Source organism: Coloeus monedula (genome assembly GCF_965178545.1).
Source record: "Coloeus monedula genome assembly, chromosome: 5".
Lineage (NCBI taxonomy): Eukaryota > Metazoa > Chordata > Aves > Passeriformes > Corvidae > Coloeus > Coloeus monedula.
Genome location: NC_138785.1, coordinates 12,575,534 through 12,591,547, shown reverse-complemented (window position 1 = coordinate 12,591,547; position 16,014 = coordinate 12,575,534).

Genomic DNA, 16,014 nt, shown 5'->3' with positions numbered 1-16,014 from the left:
TCTTAGAAGAAAGGCGCAGAGCCGCAGTGGGACGCGCCCTTTCCGGAGGCTGCTTGGACAAGGGGTGCTTTAGGAAGGCCTTCTGCTTTGACGCCTGCTCCTGGCTGAGCTCTAGCTGCAGGGACTCTGCAAGGCTGAAGGACTAGGAGAGTGCCTATCTCCACGCTGTGCGGTGACGCGCTAGGGCTCCGCGTTGCCTTTTGCAGAAGCGAGGACGCCCTCAGCCGGCTCGGCTTGTGAACGAGCCCTTGCTGGACTTCTGCAACTTCGGTGCACTGCACACGCAAGCCCGCTGCTCTGCGGCTTCGTTCTTCGCCTCACGTTGTCCGCACAAAAGGGAAGCCCAGCGAGAGGGCACTGAACTTGGCCGCTTTTGCTCGTGCATGCTGCACGCAGCCACGCTGTAGCGTGCACGCTTTCTTTGCACAGCTCTAGAGGAGAAAGGCTCACGGAGGCTGTCTGCACTTCAGGCGGCTCTCTTGAAAGCTGTTTCTTGCATCGGCGAAGTTACAGCATTTCAGGGAGTGGGTATGCAGAGCCAGCCCTACAGCTGTCAGCTACAGCTCGGAGGCATACCGGGAGCCGCTTTCTGTTCAAGTTACAAAGCATTCTATCGTTTTCTTTGCTGAGTATCTTCATACAGTACAAGCAGTAAGCACCATACACAGTGATACCTTGACATTTGCCTGTAGCCTCTCGTGACTCCTACCATTGCCGTATTATAGTCATTCTTATCCAATCGCAAGAGTAAGCAAGTTACAATTTAAGCTTACCACGGAGAATTCTCAGACCCCCCACCACCGCCACCACCCCGCCCCCCCCACCAACCCCCCACCACCGCCACCCCCCCCCAACCCCCCCCTTCTTCTTCTTGCTCCATCGGCATTTCTTGTTTGCCTGCGAGAGCTCTCTTTCTGGTAAAACCATGTTTTCTAGCTCCTTATGCCCTTCTTGAGACTTACTTGCTTGCTGAAAAACAGGTGCTTGTACCTGTAGTCACATACCGTTGTGCTAAGCATAGAAAAAATCTCCTTCCAACGCAATCTCCAACCTTTGCCTTCTCACTTATTCAGCGATCAGTGTTTCAGCAAAACACCTTGTGCTCTCTGTCCAAACGTGCTTCCATTTCTACCTCATGCTAAGTTTCTACATTCACGCATCTTTCTGCCAAGCCTACATAGCTGTGAAACTTTCTTCCCAAACTTTCATCCTCTCCAACAAGCTCGAGCTCCAAGGACACCCTTTGGCTTTCGCTGAGTGCGCGCTGCCCACGTAGCTCTCGCTGAGCCAAGTGGGCCAGGGGAGAAGCACTTGCTGCACGAGTGTTTCAAGGTGCACGGCTTTGAAGGCAGCACCACAATCCGGGCCACGAGAAGGGCTGAGGAAGAACGTGCTGTCGTCCTGGCACCTTTCTCCTGTGTGCGAGACGTTTAACTGAAGCTCTTCGCTCGTTCTCCATGAGAGCAACTGCTGGAGGCTGCCAAGGCAGCTGCGAGCACGAAAGCATAGCCGGGCGTCTGTCTTAGAAGAAAGGCGCAGAGCCGCAGTGGGACGCGCCCTTTCCGGAGGCTGCTTGGACAAGGGGTGCTTTAGGAAGGCCTGCTTTGACGCCTGCTCCTGGCTGAGCTCTAGCTGCAGGGACTCTGCAAGGCTGAAGGACTAGGAGAGTGCCTATCTCCACGCTGTGCGGTGACGCGCTAGGGCTCCGCGTTGCCTTTTGCAGAAGCGAGGACGCCCTCAGCCGGCTCGGCTTGTGAACGAGCCCTTGCTGGACTTCTGCAACTTCGGTGCACTGCACACGCAAGCCCGCTGCTCTGCGGCTTCGTTCTTCGCCTCACGTTGTCCGCACAAAAGGGAAGCCCAGCGAGGGCACTGAACTTGGCCGCTTTTGCTCGTGCATGCTGCACGCAGCCACGCTGTAGCGTGCACGCTTTCTTTGCACAGCTCTAGAGGAGAAAGGCTCACGAAGGCTGTCTGCACTTCAGGCGGCTCTCTTGAAAGCTGTTTCTTGCATCGGCGAAGTTACAGCATTTCAGGGAGTGGGTATGCAGAGCCAGCCCTACAGCTGTCAGCTACAGCTCGGAGGCATACCGGGAGCCGCTTTCTGTTCAAGTTACAAAGCATTCTATCGTTTTCTTTGCTGAGTATCTTCATACAGTACAAGCAGTAAGCACCATACACAGTGATACCTTGACATTTGCCTGTAGCCTCTCGTGACTCCTACCATTGCCGTATTATAGTCATTCTTATCCAATCGCAAGAGTAAGCAAGTTACAATTTAAGCTTACCACGGAGAATTCTCAGACCCCCCACCACCGCCACCACCCCGCCCCCCCCACCAGCCCCCCCCACCGCCACCCCCCCCCCAACCCCCCCCTTCTTCTTCTTGCTCCATCGGCATTTCTTGTTTGCCTGCGAGAGCTCTCTTTCTGGTAAAACCATGTTTTCTAGCTCCTTATGCCCTTCTTGAGACTTACTTGCTTGCTGAAAAACAGGTGCTTGTACCTGTAGTCACATACCGTTGTGCTAAGCATAGAAAAAATCTCCTTCCAACGCAATCTCCAACCTTTGCCTTCTCACTTATTCAGCGATCAGTGTTTCAGCAAAACACCTTGTGCTCTCTGTCAAAACGTGCTTCCATTTCTACCTCATGCTAAGTTTCTACATTCACGCATCTTTCTGCCAAGCCTACATAGCTGTGAAACTTTCTTCCCAAACTTTCATCCTCTCCAACAAGCTCGAGCTCCAAGGACACCCTTTGGCTTTCGCTGAGTGCGCGCTGCCCACGTAGCTCTCGCTGAGCCAAGTGGGCCAGGGGAGAAGCACTTGCTGCACGAGTGTTTCAAGGTGCACGGCTTTGAAAGCAGCACCACAATCCGGGCCACGAGAAGGGCTGAGGAAGAACGTGCTGTCGTCCTGGCACCTTTCTCCTGTGTGCGAGACGTTTAACTGAAGCTCTTCGCTCGTTCTCCATGAGAGCAACTGCTGGAGGCTGCCAAGGCAGCTGCGAGCACGAAAGCATAGCCGGGCGTCTGTCTTAGAAGAAAGGCGCAGAGCCGCAGTGGGACGCGCCCTTTCCGGAGGCTGCTTGGACAAGGGGTGCTTTAGGAAGGCCTTCTGCTTTGACGCCTGCTCCTGGCTGAGCTCTAGCTGCAGGGACTCTGCAAGGCTGAAGGACTAGGAGAGTGCCTATCTCCACGCTGTGCGGTGACGCGCTAGGGCTCCGCGTTGCCTTTTGCAGAAGCGAGGACGCCCTCAGCCGGCTCGGCTTGTGAACGAGCCCTTGCTGGACTTCTGCAACTTCGGTGCACTGCACACGCAAGCCCGCTGCTCTGCGGCTTCGTTCTTCGCCTCACGTTGTCCGCACAAAAGGGAAGCCCAGCGAGAGGGCACTGAACTTGGCCGCTTTTGCTCGTGCATGCTGCACGCAGCCACGCTGTAGCGTGCACGCTTTCTTTGCACAGCTCTAGAGGAGAAAGGCTCACGGAGGCTGTCTGCACTTCAGGCGGCTCTCTTGAAAGCTGTTTCTTGCATCGGCGAAGTTACAGCATTTCAGGGAGTGGGTATGCAGAGCCAGCCCTACAGCTGTCAGCTACAGCTCGGAGGCATACCGGGAGCCGCTTTCTGTTCAAGTTACAAAGCATTCTATCGTTTTCTTTGCTGAGTATCTTCATACAGTACAAGCAGTAAGCACCATACACAGTGATACCTTGACATTTGCCTGTAGCCTCTCGTGACTCCTACCATTGCCGTATTATAGTCATTCTTATCCAATCGCAAGAGTAAGCAAGTTACAATTTAAGCTTACCACGGAGAATTCTCAGACCCCCCACCACCGCCACCACCCCGCCCCCCCCACCAACCCCCCACCACCGCCACCCCCCCCCAACCCCCCCCTTCTTCTTCTTGCTCCATCGGCATTTCTTGTTTGCCTGCGAGAGCTCTCTTTCTGGTAAAACCATGTTTTCTAGCTCCTTATGCCCTTCTTGAGACTTACTTGCTTGCTGAAAAACAGGTGCTTGTACCTGTAGTCACATACCGTTGTGCTAAGCATAGAAAAAATCTCCTTCCAACGCAATCTCCAACCTTTGCCTTCTCACTTATTCAGCGATCAGTGTTTCAGCAAAACACCTTGTGCTCTCTGTCAAAACGTGCTTCCATTTCTACCTCATGCTAAGTTTCTACATTCACGCATCTTTCTGCCAAGCCTACATAGCTGTGAAACTTTCTTCCCAAACTTTCATCCTCTCCAACAAGCTCGAGCTCCAAGGACACCCTTTGGCTTTCGCTGAGTGCGCGCTGCCCACGTAGCTCTCGCTGAGCCAAGTGGGCCAGGGGAGAAGCACTTGCTGCACGAGTGTTTCAAGGTGCACGGCTTTGAAGGCAGCACCACAATCCGGGCCACGAGAAGGGCTGAGGAAGAACGTGCTGTCGTCCTGGCACCTTTCTCCTGTGTGCGAGACGTTTAACTGAAGCTCTTCGCTCGTTCTCCATGAGAGCAACTGCTGGAGGCTGCCAAGGCAGCTGCGAGCACGAAAGCATAGCCGGGCGTCTGTCTTAGAAGAAAGGCGCAGAGCCGCAGTGGGACGCGCCCTTTCCGGAGGCTGCTTGGACAAGGGGTGCTTTAGGAAGGCCTTCTGCTTTGACGCCTGCTCCTGGCTGAGCTCTAGCTGCAGGGACTCTGCAAGGCTGAAGGACTAGGAGAGTGCCTATCTCCACGCTGTGCGGTGACGCGCTAGGGCTCCGCGTTGCCTTTTGCAGAAGCGAGGACGCCCTCAGCCGGCTCGGCTTGTGAACGAGCCCTTGCTGGACTTCTGCAACTTCGGTGCACTGCACACGCAAGCCCGCTGCTCTGCGGCTTCGTTCTTCGCCTCACGTTGTCCGCACAAAAGGGAAGCCCAGCGAGGGCACTGAACTTGGCCGCTTTTGCTCGTGCATGCTGCACGCAGCCACGCTGTAGCGTGCACGCTTTCTTTGCACAGCTCTAGAGGAGAAAGGCTCACGAAGGCTGTCTGCACTTCAGGCGGCTCTCTTGAAAGCTGTTTCTTGCATCGGCGAAGTTACAGCATTTCAGGGAGTGGGTATGCAGAGCCAGCCCTACAGCTGTCAGCTACAGCTCGGAGGCATACCGGGAGCCGCTTTCTGTTCAAGTTACAAAGCATTCTATCGTTTTCTTTGCTGAGTATCTTCATACAGTACAAGCAGTAAGCACCATACACAGTGATACCTTGACATTTGCCTGTAGCCTCTCGTGACTCCTACCATTGCCGTATTATAGTCATTCTTATCCAATCGCAAGAGTAAGCAAGTTACAATTTAAGCTTACCACGGAGAATTCTCAGACCCCCCACCACCGCCACCACCCCGCCCCCCCCACCAGCCCCCCCCACCGCCACCCCCCCCCCAACCCCCCCCTTCTTCTTCTTGCTCCATCGGCATTTCTTGTTTGCCTGCGAGAGCTCTCTTTCTGGTAAAACCATGTTTTCTAGCTCCTTATGCCCTTCTTGAGACTTACTTGCTTGCTGAAAAACAGGTGCTTGTACCTGTAGTCACATACCGTTGTGCTAAGCATAGAAAAAATCTCCTTCCAACGCAATCTCCAACCTTTGCCTTCTCACTTATTCAGCGATCAGTGTTTCAGCAAAACACCTTGTGCTCTCTGTCAAAACGTGCTTCCATTTCTACCTCATGCTAAGTTTCTACATTCACGCATCTTTCTGCCAAGCCTACATAGCTGTGAAACTTTCTTCCCAAACTTTCATCCTCTCCAACAAGCTCGAGCTCCAAGGACACCCTTTGGCTTTCGCTGAGTGCGCGCTGCCCACGTAGCTCTCGCTGAGCCAAGTGGGCCAGGGGAGAAGCACTTGCTGCACGAGTGTTTCAAGGTGCACGGCTTTGAAAGCAGCACCACAATCCGGGCCACGAGAAGGGCTGAGGAAGAACGTGCTGTCGTCCTGGCACCTTTCTCCTGTGTGCGAGACGTTTAACTGAAGCTCTTCGCTCGTTCTCCATGAGAGCAACTGCTGGAGGCTGCCAAGGCAGCTGCGAGCACGAAAGCATAGCCGGGCGTCTGTCTTAGAAGAAAGGCGCAGAGCCGCAGTGGGACGCGCCCTTTCCGGAGGCTGCTTGGACAAGGGGTGCTTTAGGAAGGCCTTCTGCTTTGACGCCTGCTCCTGGCTGAGCTCTAGCTGCAGGGACTCTGCAAGGCTGAAGGACTAGGAGAGTGCCTATCTCCACGCTGTGCGGTGACGCGCTAGGGCTCCGCGTTGCCTTTTGCAGAAGCGAGGACGCCCTCAGCCGGCTCGGCTTGTGAACGAGCCCTTGCTGGACTTCTGCAACTTCGGTGCACTGCACACGCAAGCCCGCTGCTCTGCGGCTTCGTTCTTCGCCTCACGTTGTCCGCACAAAAGGGAAGCCCAGCGAGAGGGCACTGAACTTGGCCGCTTTTGCTCGTGCATGCTGCACGCAGCCACGCTGTAGCGTGCACGCTTTCTTTGCACAGCTCTAGAGGAGAAAGGCTCACGGAGGCTGTCTGCACTTCAGGCGGCTCTCTTGAAAGCTGTTTCTTGCATCGGCGAAGTTACAGCATTTCAGGGAGTGGGTATGCAGAGCCAGCCCTACAGCTGTCAGCTACAGCTCGGAGGCATACCGGGAGCCGCTTTCTGTTCAAGTTACAAAGCATTCTATCGTTTTCTTTGCTGAGTATCTTCATACAGTACAAGCAGTAAGCACCATACACAGTGATACCTTGACATTTGCCTGTAGCCTCTCGTGACTCCTACCATTGCCGTATTATAGTCATTCTTATCCAATCGCAAGAGTAAGCAAGTTACAATTTAAGCTTACCACGGAGAATTCTCAGACCCCCCACCACCGCCACCACCCCGCCCCCCCCACCAACCCCCCACCACCGCCACCCCCCCCCAACCCCCCCCTTCTTCTTCTTGCTCCATCGGCATTTCTTGTTTGCCTGCGAGAGCTCTCTTTCTGGTAAAACCATGTTTTCTAGCTCCTTATGCCCTTCTTGAGACTTACTTGCTTGCTGAAAAACAGGTGCTTGTACCTGTAGTCACATACCGTTGTGCTAAGCATAGAAAAAATCTCCTTCCAACGCAATCTCCAACCTTTGCCTTCTCACTTATTCAGCGATCAGTGTTTCAGCAAAACACCTTGTGCTCTCTGTCAAAACGTGCTTCCATTTCTACCTCATGCTAAGTTTCTACATTCACGCATCTTTCTGCCAAGCCTACATAGCTGTGAAACTTTCTTCCCAAACTTTCATCCTCTCCAACAAGCTCGAGCTCCAAGGACACCCTTTGGCTTTCGCTGAGTGCGCGCTGCCCACGTAGCTCTCGCTGAGCCAAGTGGGCCAGGGGAGAAGCACTTGCTGCACGAGTGTTTCAAGGTGCACGGCTTTGAAGGCAGCACCACAATCCGGGCCACGAGAAGGGCTGAGGAAGAACGTGCTGTCGTCCTGGCACCTTTCTCCTGTGTGCGAGACGTTTAACTGAAGCTCTTCGCTCGTTCTCCATGAGAGCAACTGCTGGAGGCTGCCAAGGCAGCTGCGAGCACGAAAGCATAGCCGGGCGTCTGTCTTAGAAGAAAGGCGCAGAGCCGCAGTGGGACGCGCCCTTTCCGGAGGCTGCTTGGACAAGGGGTGCTTTAGGAAGGCCTTCTGCTTTGACGCCTGCTCCTGGCTGAGCTCTAGCTGCAGGGACTCTGCAAGGCTGAAGGACTAGGAGAGTGCCTATCTCCACGCTGTGCGGTGACGCGCTAGGGCTCCGCGTTGCCTTTTGCAGAAGCGAGGACGCCCTCAGCCGGCTCGGCTTGTGAACGAGCCCTTGCTGGACTTCTGCAACTTCGGTGCACTGCACACGCAAGCCCGCTGCTCTGCGGCTTCGTTCTTCGCCTCACGTTGTCCGCACAAAAGGGAAGCCCAGCGAGAGGGCACTGAACTTGGCCGCTTTTGCTCGTGCATGCTGCACGCAGCCACGCTGTAGCGTGCACGCTTTCTTTGCACAGCTCTAGAGGAGAAAGGCTCACGGAGGCTGTCTGCACTTCAGGCGGCTCTCTTGAAAGCTGTTTCTTGCATCGGCGAAGTTACAGCATTTCAGGGAGTGGGTATGCAGAGCCAGCCCTACAGCTGTCAGCTACAGCTCGGAGGCATACCGGGAGCCGCTTTCTGTTCAAGTTACAAAGCATTCTATCGTTTTCTTTGCTGAGTATCTTCATACAGTACAAGCAGTAAGCACCATACACAGTGATACCTTGACATTTGCCTGTAGCCTCTCGTGACTCCTACCATTGCCGTATTATAGTCATTCTTATCCAATCGCAAGAGTAAGCAAGTTACAATTTAAGCTTACCACGGAGAATTCTCAGACCCCCCACCACCGCCACCACCCCGCCCCCCCCACCAACCCCCCACCACCGCCACCCCCCCCCAACCCCCCCCTTCTTCTTCTTGCTCCATCGGCATTTCTTGTTTGCCTGCGAGAGCTCTCTTTCTGGTAAAACCATGTTTTCTAGCTCCTTATGCCCTTCTTGAGACTTACTTGCTTGCTGAAAAACAGGTGCTTGTACCTGTAGTCACATACCGTTGTGCTAAGCATAGAAAAAATCTCCTTCCAACGCAATCTCCAACCTTTGCCTTCTCACTTATTCAGCGATCAGTGTTTCAGCAAAACACCTTGTGCTCTCTGTCAAAACGTGCTTCCATTTCTACCTCATGCTAAGTTTCTACATTCACGCATCTTTCTGCCAAGCCTACATAGCTGTGAAACTTTCTTCCCAAACTTTCATCCTCTCCAACAAGCTCGAGCTCCAAGGACACCCTTTGGCTTTCGCTGAGTGCGCGCTGCCCACGTAGCTCTCGCTGAGCCAAGTGGGCCAGGGGAGAAGCACTTGCTGCACGAGTGTTTCAAGGTGCACGGCTTTGAAGGCAGCACCACAATCCGGGCCACGAGAAGGGCTGAGGAAGAACGTGCTGTCGTCCTGGCACCTTTCTCCTGTGTGCGAGACGTTTAACTGAAGCTCTTCGCTCGTTCTCCATGAGAGCAACTGCTGGAGGCTGCCAAGGCAGCTGCGAGCACGAAAGCATAGCCGGGCGTCTGTCTTAGAAGAAAGGCGCAGAGCCGCAGTGGGACGCGCCCTTTCCGGAGGCTGCTTGGACAAGGGGTGCTTTAGGAAGGCCTTCTGCTTTGACGCCTGCTCCTGGCTGAGCTCTAGCTGCAGGGACTCTGCAAGGCTGAAGGACTAGGAGAGTGCCTATCTCCACGCTGTGCGGTGACGCGCTAGGGCTCCGCGTTGCCTTTTGCAGAAGCGAGGACGCCCTCAGCCGGCTCGGCTTGTGAACGAGCCCTTGCTGGACTTCTGCAACTTCGGTGCACTGCACACGCAAGCCCGCTGCTCTGCGGCTTCGTTCTTCGCCTCACGTTGTCCGCACAAAAGGGAAGCCCAGCGAGGGCACTGAACTTGGCCGCTTTTGCTCGTGCATGCTGCACGCAGCCACGCTGTAGCGTGCACGCTTTCTTTGCACAGCTCTAGAGGAGAAAGGCTCACGAAGGCTGTCTGCACTTCAGGCGGCTCTCTTGAAAGCTGTTTCTTGCATCGGCGAAGTTACAGCATTTCAGGGAGTGGGTATGCAGAGCCAGCCCTACAGCTGTCAGCTACAGCTCGGAGGCATACCGGGAGCCGCTTTCTGTTCAAGTTACAAAGCATTCTATCGTTTTCTTTGCTGAGTATCTTCATACAGTACAAGCAGTAAGCACCATACACAGTGATACCTTGACATTTGCCTGTAGCCTCTCGTGACTCCTACCATTGCCGTATTATAGTCATTCTTATCCAATCGCAAGAGTAAGCAAGTTACAATTTAAGCTTACCACGGAGAATTCTCAGACCCCCCACCACCGCCACCACCCCGCCCCCCCCACCAACCCCCCCCACCGCCACCCCCCCCCAACCCCCCCCTTCTTCTTCTTGCTCCATCGGCATTTCTTGTTTGCCTGCGAGAGCTCTCTTTCTGGTAAAACCATGTTTTCTAGCTCCTTATGCCCTTCTTGAGACTTACTTGCTTGCTGAAAAACAGGTGCTTGTACCTGTAGTCACATACCGTTGTGCTAAGCATAGAAAAAATCTCCTTCCAACGCAATCTCCAACCTTTGCCTTCTCACTTATTCAGCGATCAGTGTTTCAGCAAAACACCTTGTGCTCTCTGTCAAAACGTGCTTCCATTTCTACCTCATGCTAAGTTTCTACATTCACGCATCTTTCTGCCAAGCCTACATAGCTGTGAAACTTTCTTCCCAAACTTTCATCCTCTCCAACAAGCTCGAGCTCCAAGGACACCCTTTGGCTTTCGCTGAGTGCGCGCTGCCCACGTAGCTCTCGCTGAGCCAAGTGGGCCAGGGGAGAAGCACTTGCTGCACGAGTGTTTCAAGGTGCACGGCTTTGAAGGCAGCACCACAATCCGGGCCACGAGAAGGGCTGAGGAAGAACGTGCTGTCGTCCTGGCACCTTTCTCCTGTGTGCGAGACGTTTAACTGAAGCTCTTCGCTCGTTCTCCATGAGAGCAACTGCTGGAGGCTGCCAAGGCAGCTGCGAGCACGAAAGCATAGCCGGGCGTCTGTCTTAGAAGAAAGGCGCAGAGCCGCAGTGGGACGCGCCCTTTCCGGAGGCTGCTTGGACAAGGGGTGCTTTAGGAAGGCCTTCTGCTTTGACGCCTGCTCCTGGCTGAGCTCTAGCTGCAGGGACTCTGCAAGGCTGAAGGACTAGGAGAGTGCCTATCTCCACGCTGTGCGGTGACGCGCTAGGGCTCCGCGTTGCCTTTTGCAGAAGCGAGGACGCCCTCAGCCGGCTCGGCTTGTGAACGAGCCCTTGCTGGACTTCTGCAACTTCGGTGCACTGCACACGCAAGCCCGCTGCTCTGCGGCTTCGTTCTTCGCCTCACGTTGTCCGCACAAAAGGGAAGCCCAGCGAGGGCACTGAACTTGGCCGCTTTTGCTCGTGCATGCTGCACGCAGCCACGCTGTAGCGTGCACGCTTTCTTTGCACAGCTCTAGAGGAGAAAGGCTCACGAAGGCTGTCTGCACTTCAGGCGGCTCTCTTGAAAGCTGTTTCTTGCATCGGCGAAGTTACAGCATTTCAGGGAGTGGGTATGCAGAGCCAGCCCTACAGCTGTCAGCTACAGCTCGGAGGCATACCGGGAGCCGCTTTCTGTTCAAGTTACAAAGCATTCTATCGTTTTCTTTGCTGAGTATCTTCATACAGTACAAGCAGTAAGCACCATACACAGTGATACCTTGACATTTGCCTGTAGCCTCTCGTGACTCCTACCATTGCCGTATTATAGTCATTCTTATCCAATCGCAAGAGTAAGCAAGTTACAATTTAAGCTTACCACGGAGAATTCTCAGACCCCCCACCACCGCCACCACCCCGCCCCCCCCACCAGCCCCCCCCACCGCCACCCCCCCCCCAACCCCCCCCTTCTTCTTCTTGCTCCATCGGCATTTCTTGTTTGCCTGCGAGAGCTCTCTTTCTGGTAAAACCATGTTTTCTAGCTCCTTATGCCCTTCTTGAGACTTACTTGCTTGCTGAAAAACAGGTGCTTGTACCTGTAGTCACATACCGTTGTGCTAAGCATAGAAAAAATCTCCTTCCAACGCAATCTCCAACCTTTGCCTTCTCACTTATTCAGCGATCAGTGTTTCAGCAAAACACCTTGTGCTCTCTGTCAAAACGTGCTTCCATTTCTACCTCATGCTAAGTTTCTACATTCACGCATCTTTCTGCCAAGCCTACATAGCTGTGAAACTTTCTTCCCAAACTTTCATCCTCTCCAACAAGCTCGAGCTCCAAGGACACCCTTTGGCTTTCGCTGAGTGCGCGCTGCCCACGTAGCTCTCGCTGAGCCAAGTGGGCCAGGGGAGAAGCACTTGCTGCACGAGTGTTTCAAGGTGCACGGCTTTGAAGGCAGCACCACAATCCGGGCCACGAGAAGGGCTGAGGAAGAACGTGCTGTCGTCCTGGCACCTTTCTCCTGTGTGCGAGACGTTTAACTGAAGCTCTTCGCTCGTTCTCCATGAGAGCAACTGCTGGAGGCTGCCAAGGCAGCTGCGAGCACGAAAGCATAGCCGGGCGTCTGTCTTAGAAGAAAGGCGCAGAGCCGCAGTGGGACGCGCCCTTTCCGGAGGCTGCTTGGACAAGGGGTGCTTTAGGAAGGCCTTCTGCTTTGACGCCTGCTCCTGGCTGAGCTCTAGCTGCAGGGACTCTGCAAGGCTGAAGGACTAGGAGAGTGCCTATCTCCACGCTGTGCGGTGACGCGCTAGGGCTCCGCGTTGCCTTTTGCAGAAGCGAGGACGCCCTCAGCCGGCTCGGCTTGTGAACGAGCCCTTGCTGGACTTCTGCAACTTCGGTGCACTGCACACGCAAGCCCGCTGCTCTGCGGCTTCGTTCTTCGCCTCACGTTGTCCGCACAAAAGGGAAGCCCAGCGAGGGCACTGAACTTGGCCGCTTTTGCTCGTGCATGCTGCACGCAGCCACGCTGTAGCGTGCACGCTTTCTTTGCACAGCTCTAGAGGAGAAAGGCTCACGAAGGCTGTCTGCACTTCAGGCGGCTCTCTTGAAAGCTGTTTCTTGCATCGGCGAAGTTACAGCATTTCAGGGAGTGGGTATGCAGAGCCAGCCCTACAGCTGTCAGCTACAGCTCGGAGGCATACCGGGAGCCGCTTTCTGTTCAAGTTACAAAGCATTCTATCGTTTTCTTTGCTGAGTATCTTCATACAGTACAAGCAGTAAGCACCATACACAGTGATACCTTGACATTTGCCTGTAGCCTCTCGTGACTCCTACCATTGCCGTATTATAGTCATTCTTATCCAATCGCAAGAGTAAGCAAGTTACAATTTAAGCTTACCACGGAGAATTCTCAGACCCCCCACCACCGCCACCACCCCGCCCCCCCCACCAGCCCCCCCCACCGCCACCCCCCCCCCAACCCCCCCCTTCTTCTTCTTGCTCCATCGGCATTTCTTGTTTGCCTGCGAGAGCTCTCTTTCTGGTAAAACCATGTTTTCTAGCTCCTTATGCCCTTCTTGAGACTTACTTGCTTGCTGAAAAACAGGTGCTTGTACCTGTAGTCACATACCGTTGTGCTAAGCATAGAAAAAATCTCCTTCCAACGCAATCTCCAACCTTTGCCTTCTCACTTATTCAGCGATCGGTGTTTCAGCAAAACACCTTGTGCTCTCTGTCAAAACGTGCTTCCATTTCTACCTCATGCTAAGTTTCTACATTCACGCATCTTTCTGCCAAGCCTACATAGCTGTGAAACTTTCTTCCCAAACTTTCATCCTCTCCAACAAGCTCGAGCTCCAAGGACACCCTTTGGCTTTCGCTGAGTGCGCGCTGCCCACGTAGCTCTCGCTGAGCCAAGTGGGCCAGGGGAGAAGCACTTGCTGCACGAGTGTTTCAAGGTGCACGGCTTTGAAGGCAGCACCACAATCCGGGCCACGAGAAGGGCTGAGGAAGAACGTGCTGTCGTCCTGGCACCTTTCTCCTGTGTGCGAGACGTTTAACTGAAGCTCTTCGCTCGTTCTCCATGAGAGCAACTGCTGGAGGCTGCCAAGGCAGCTGCGAGCACGAAAGCATAGCCGGGCGTCTGTCTTAGAAGAAAGGCGCAGAGCCGCAGTGGGACGCGCCCTTTCCGGAGGCTGCTTGGACAAGGGGTGCTTTAGGAAGGCCTTCTGCTTTGACGCCTGCTCCTGGCTGAGCTCTAGCTGCAGGGACTCTGCAAGGCTGAAGGACTAGGAGAGTGCCTATCTCCACGCTGTGCGGTGACGCGCTAGGGCTCCGCGTTGCCTTTTGCAGAAGCGAGGACGCCCTCAGCCGGCTCGGCTTGTGAACGAGCCCTTGCTGGACTTCTGCAACTTCGGTGCACTGCACACGCAAGCCCGCTGCTCTGCGGCTTCGTTCTTCGCCTCACGTTGTCCGCACAAAAGGGAAGCCCAGCGAGAGGGCACTGAACTTGGCCGCTTTTGCTCGTGCATGCTGCACGCAGCCACGCTGTAGCGTGCACGCTTTCTTTGCACAGCTCTAGAGGAGAAAGGCTCACGAAGGCTGTCTGCACTTCAGGCGGCTCTCTTGAAAGCTGTTTCTTGCATCGGCGAAGTTACAGCATTTCAGGGAGTGGGTATGCAGAGCCAGCCCTACAGCTGTCAGCTACAGCTCGGAGGCATACCGGGAGCCGCTTTCTGTTCAAGTTACAAAGCATTCTATCGTTTTCTTTGCTGAGTATCTTCATACAGTACAAGCAGTAAGCACCATACACAGTGATACCTTGACATTTGCCTGTAGCCTCTCGTGACTCCTACCATTGCCGTATTATAGTCATTCTTATCCAATCGCAAGAGTAAGCAAGTTACAATTTAAGCTTACCACGGAGAATTCTCAGACCCCCCACCACCGCCACCACCCCGCCCCCCCCACCAGCCCCCCCCCCCGCCACCCCCCCCAACCCCCCCCTTCTTCTTCTTGCTCCATCGGCATTTCTTGTTTGCCTGCGAGAGCTCTCTTTCTGGTAAAACCATGTTTTCTAGCTCCTTATGCCCTTCTTGAGACTTACTTGCTTGCTGAAAAACAGGTGCTTGTACCTGTAGTCACATACCGTTGTGCTAAGCATAGAAAAAATCTCCTTCCAACGCAATCTCCAACCTTTGCCTTCTCACTTATTCAGCGATCAGTGTTTCAGCAAAACACCTTGTGCTCTCTGTCAAAACGTGCTTCCATTTCTACCTCATGCTAAGTTTCTACATTCACGCATCTTTCTGCCAAGCCTACATAGCTGTGAAACTTTCTTCCCAAACTTTCATCCTCTCCAACAAGCTCGAGCTCCAAGGACACCCTTTGGCTTTCGCTGAGTGCGCGCTGCCCACGTAGCTCTCGCTGAGCCAAGTGGGCCAGGGGAGAAGCACTTGCTGCACGAGTGTTTCAAGGTGCACGGCTTTGAAGGCAGCACCACAATCCGGGCCACGAGAAGGGCTGAGGAAGAACGTGCTGTCGTCCTGGCACCTTTCTCCTGTGTGCGAGACGTTTAACTGAAGCTCTTCGCTCGTTCTCCATGAGAGCAACTGCTGGAGGCTGCCAAGGCAGCTGCGAGCACGAAAGCATAGCCGGGCGTCTGTCTTAGAAGAAAGGCGCAGAGCCGCAGTGGGACGCGCCCTTTCCGGAGGCTGCTTGGACAAGGGGTGCTTTAGGAAGGCCTTCTGCTTTGACGCCTGCTCCTGGCTGAGCTCTAGCTGCAGGGACTCTGCAAGGCTGAAGGACTAGGAGAGTGCCTATCTCCACGCTGTGCGGTGACGCGCTAGGGCTCCGCGTTGCCTTTTGCAGAAGCGAGGACGCCCTCAGCCGGCTCGGCTTGTGAACGAGCCCTTGCTGGACTTCTGCAACTTCGGTGCACTGCACACGCAAGCCCGCTGCTCTGCGGCTTCGTTCTTCGCCTCACGTTGTCCGCACAAAAGGGAAGCCCAGCGAGGGCACTGAACTTGGCCGCTTTTGCTCGTGCATGCTGCACGCAGCCACGCTGTAGCGTGCACGCTTTCTTTGCACAGCTCTAGAGGAGAAAGGCTCACGAAGGCTGTCTGCACTTCAGGCGGCTCTCTTGAAAGCTGTTTCTTGCATCGGCGAAGTTACAGCATTTCAGGGAGTGGGTATGCAGAGCCAGCCCTACAGCTGTCAGCTACAGCTCGGAGGCATACCGGGAGCCGCTTTCTGTTCAAGTTACAAAGCATTCTATCGTTTTCTTTGCTGAGTATCTTCATACAGTACAAGCAGTAAGCACCATACACAGTGATACCTTGACATTTGCCTGTAGCCTCTCGTGACTCCTACCATTGCCGTATTATAGTCATTCTTATCCAATCGCAAGAGTAAGCAAGTTACAATTTAAGCTTACCACGGAGAATTCTCAGACCCCCCACCACCGCCACCACCCCGCCCCCCCCACCAGCCCCC